Genomic DNA, 4,895 nt, shown 5'->3' on the forward strand with positions numbered 1-4,895 from the left:
TTTTGATATTGTGGATACAAAAATGAAACACGTAATCCATGTCTTCAAGGTGCTCACAATATATTGTAGAAAAGGTGGAAGAAAGTTATTGCAATATGGTTTGAGAAGGACTATAACAATGGCATAAATAATGTGTGTTGGGGCGACAGAGAATGGGCATCTAATATAGTCTGAAAATTTCAGAGGAAACTTCCCAGAGGAAGTGATGCCTGAGCTGAGTCTCCAGGGATGAACAAGCGAACAGAAGGAAGAGTATGCCTAGAAGAGGAAACGACATGTTCAAATGCACAAAGATGAGAATACTTCAGCCACTGAAGAAAATTCTAAGTGGTTTAATGTGCTAGATACAGAGATGCACCGTTAGATTCCCTTTCAAGGAGAACTTCCTGTCCAGCATCGGGAAGTATAATCAGCAGTGTTCAGCTGTCAGTTCTTTTAGGGTCTGCTCAGGTGTAGAAGGCTGCCTTTTCCAAGGTCTCACCCTTCCCAGGGCAATGTGCATCCGGTGACTGAGAGAAGTGGGGATGTAAAGACCTGGTCATTTTGACCCGTTGCAGGACAACTCTGACTGGCATATTCGTTTCAGAACTCCCTGCTGGGTTGGCTGAAGCTCTGTTGTGTCTGCATCACAATTCAGCTTTTCCATCTGTCCAATGCTGCTTCCTTTCCCTTCCTATCTAAGGTTTCATCTTTGTTATGGATTAAATTGTATCCCCCAAAAAGAAATATGGAAGTCCTAACCTCTGTACATGTAAATATAGTGCCATTTGGAAATAGTTTTTCTTTTGTTATGTTAATGAGGTCATACCAGTATCTAATCATTTCCAAGTAGTGTCTTATAAAGAGCAGAATAGACACGGAGATGTATACACCAGGGGTGGGGATGGTGGGGATAGATGCCAAGGAATACTAAGGAACGCCAAGGGACTCCTGGGGTTACCAACAAGGATGGACACTCTCTTGGAGCCAATGTCCTGGTTTGAACTTCTAGCCTCCAAAACTGTGAGAAAATAAATTTATGTCCTTTAAAGCTACCCACTTGTGGTATTTTGTTACTGCAGCACTAGGTGACAAAGACAATCCCTAATAAACATTTTGCATCCATGTTCTGTCTCAGTTTCTGCTTCCTGAGAATGTAATCTGTGATTATTGGTACGAGGAGTCGTTCAGAGAGTAGGTGATAAAATAGGATTTTGACCTGAGCTACCCATTGTTAACTGGCAATGCAAACCCCATCATTGGTGGAATGTAGCAGTCCAATTGTTGACACTTTCATTGTTGCTGAATTGGTTAAATGAGTTAGTCATGTAAGGTATATGGAGAATATAGCCTAGCCTAGCCCGTTGCCATTGAGTTGATTCTGACTCATAGTGACCCTGTCCGACAGAATTGAACTGACCCATAGAGTTTCCAAGGAGCGACTGGCAGATTCAAACTGCCTACCTTTTGGTTAGCAGCCATAGCTTGCCATAGCTCTTAACCACTGTGCCACCAGGGCTCCTGGAGAATATAGTAACTATAAAGATAATGAGATTGGATAGCTAATGCTAAGTGGTACTGCTGTTCTACAGAAAGAGAATGAAGAAATAAGAGTGCAAAGAAGCAATGCAAAGCCCAGTGGGAAAGCTAGTGGGCTTCTTTGTTTGGGTACAAAGAAGCTCTCATTTCCTGCAAGTGGAACTTGAACAAAGCTGAAGAGCAGGACTTTATAGTCAAAGTGGCTGAACTTCAAAAATGGTTAAATGCCAACATAGGCAGATGGCCCATGCTAAGCAAAGTTGAAATGCTAGGATGGTCATGGCAGGCAGTTGAGGAAGGGATTAAAAGGGTTCAGGAAAATAGTCATGCTGTAATGAATATACAAGTATCATTGGAAAACCTATGAGATGAATATATTCTATGGGAAGGCCAGAGGATACACAATTTACCAAGGCCATAAAGAATGTGTCGGTGAGAGGATTACCAACATCACTAAAGAGTACGTGATGATGTTTCTCTTTGGGCCAGAGATGACAGCAGAAGAGGACATTACAGACCTTGACTCACTGATACCAATGAAGATTATAGGACCTTGAAACAATAGAGGTCAGGTAGTGGCACTTAACTGCCAGAAGCAAGGGGTTTCCAATTACTGTAATAACAAATGAGGTCAGAATGGCAGCCAGGGCCTGCAGAGTTATGGAGAAGACTAACAAAATGTGGCTCCCCAGGGGCAAAATAGATGGGCAGGGACAAGAGAACCACTCAGCGGGTACCAGTAGAAGAAATCAAGGATCGATAGAGTGGCCACCACAATAAAAGTGTCATGATCCCTTGCCCAGTTTATAGATCAATTCCTTACCTCTTGCATAGGCAGGGTCCACAGGGGAGTGGACCCTGTGATGCCATGGCAGATATATTTGGTAATGATTCCCACAGTCGTTTCCTGAAGGGACCTAAGACCATTTACTCAGGTAATGTGCACTGAGGAAAGGGCAATGCCCAGACATTTCAATAACAGTTCGACAAAGAGCCTTAACTGAGATTAATACCAGGAAATATAACACATCATCAGGGCCCCCCAGATAGAGTAGGGGCATATGAAAAATCAGCCTATGGAGCACAGTCCTACTTTAACACACATAGGTCACCATGAGTAGGATTGACTCAAAGACAATTGTGTTTTTTTTTAACAGTACTGAAGTAGAAGATAGGAAGGTTGTAGAAGAGTTTCTAATAGAACTGGATGATGTGAGAGGTACCAAGCTTGTTCCCCAGTATATATTCTCTTCTTCCTCATTTGTAATAAAATCCATGAATTTTAGCAGGCCATGATGCCGCCCAGCCAAAAAAGATATTTACTAGCTTCCCTTACAGCTAGGTATGGCTATGTGGCAAAGTTCTGGCCAATGAATTGGAGCTGAAGTGAAATGTGTGCCTTCTGTGCCCTGCCTTTAAAAGGAAGAGGTATGCCCTTCTCTTCTTTTTCTCTTTTCCAGCTAGTTAGAATGCAGACACGATGGCAGGAGCTGGAGCACATATATTAGATCATGAAAAGGAAGTCCTATACTGAAAACGAAAGAGCAACTAGGTGTAAGAAGCCTGGGTCATATCTCCATGGAGCCACTATATCAGTCTATTCACATACTTTTATGTAAGATAAAAATATTTATTTTGTTTAAGCTACTATTATTTTTGAATCTTTGACAAAGGAGCTGAAACTAGTGCCGTAAATAATGCAGGCACTAATTGAGTGTGGAAGGAGCCCTGATGGTGCAACAGTTAAGTGCTTGACTGCTAACCAAAAGGTTGGTGGTTCGAATCCACCATCGGCTTCACAGGAGAAAGACCTGGCAATCTGCTCCTATAAACATTATAGCCTAGGAAACCTTATGGGGCAGTTCTTATTGGGTCTCCAGGAGTCAAAATGAACTCTATGGTACTTAACACCAACAACAATAGAATGAGGAGGTTTGATGGGTTTTGTGGAGGACAGATGAGTGTCCTTTGGACCATGTAAATTTTAATTGCCCGTGGGACATCTAGGTGGATATATCGTAGGCAGCTATAAAGTCTATTTTGAGCTTAATAGAGAATTCTGGGCTGGAGAGTTTAAAAAAATAAAAAATAAAAACAAAACTTCCATTGGATCATCACAGGTGGACATGAATGGGTGTTGGGTGGGCATGTAGCGTGCATATAACGTAGGCTGAGAAAGAAGGCCTTATACAGAAGACATTCCAGAAAGAATCATTTGCATTGAGGTAATAAAGTCTGTGGTGAGTAGGAAAGATCACTTGCAGAGAATGGCAAAATCTGACTGGGAGGAGAACAGAGGATGCAAACTTGCAGAAGAGCCACATTGAAGTAAAAGGTGGAGGGCAGGGACCCTGTGAATTGGATGGAGAAAGAATAGTCTGAAAATTTGGAGAATCAGAAGAGAATTACTGAGCGCCTCAATAATTTTGTTGAGGTTGATGAGGGAATGAATTTCTATACAGAGACAGTGATTCACAGTCTCAAATTATGTGTATTCTAATGACTAAATTAAAATTGGGATTTAAATCTCATATTTACATCACTGCAGATTGTTAACAATAAATCTACATGCTGTTATTATAAGTGTGGGGAAAATGCCACCTATGCAAGAGATAAGGAATTGATCAAGGAATCATAGCATGTTACTAGAAAGCAAAGAGCTTGCAACTATTTATACTCCTTGTAACAAGATTTTACTCAGGAGCCTGATTATCTAATATTTCTAGAACAGCATAGATTTTGGGTATCATACAAAGCTAATTTTACTAAAAATATGACTTCATTAAGGTAGGAGCTAATTTTATTAAGTCATTTAATCTCTATTAAAAACATTATTAACAATTGCTAAATTGTAATCTTTGATACATATCTTTAGCAAAGATTCTGGTAAATGCATAAAAGTACAGCATAAAAACTTATGAATAGTAAGCAAAACTATGCCTTAGCACTTAGTGAGTTCTCCTTGCTCCCAAAAAAGCCATGCGTTAGCGGTTTATTACGAGAGGTACGTTTAGACACTTCAGGCTTGATATACTTTGTGCCTTTATATCCTTATAATGATGCTTTCAGACTTACAAAAATGTTGTCAAAGAAATCTTTTTCTTTTTCTTTTTTTATTGTACTGTAGATGAAGGTTTACAGAACTAGTTTCTCATTAAACAATTAGCATACATATTGTTTTATGACAATGGTTAACAACCGCATGACATGGTTAACAACCCCGACGTGTCAACACTGTCCCTTCTCAACCTTGGGTTCCCTATTACCAGCTTTCCTACCCTCCCAAGCCTTCTAGTCCTTGTCCCCGGACTGTAGTGCCCCAGTAGTCTCATTTTGTTTTATGGGGCTGTCTAATCTTTGGCTGAACGGTGAACCTC

Source organism: Trichechus manatus, unplaced genomic scaffold, assembly GCF_000243295.1.
Source record: "Trichechus manatus latirostris isolate Lorelei unplaced genomic scaffold, TriManLat1.0 scaffold00112, whole genome shotgun sequence".
NCBI lineage: Eukaryota > Metazoa > Chordata > Mammalia > Sirenia > Trichechidae > Trichechus > Trichechus manatus.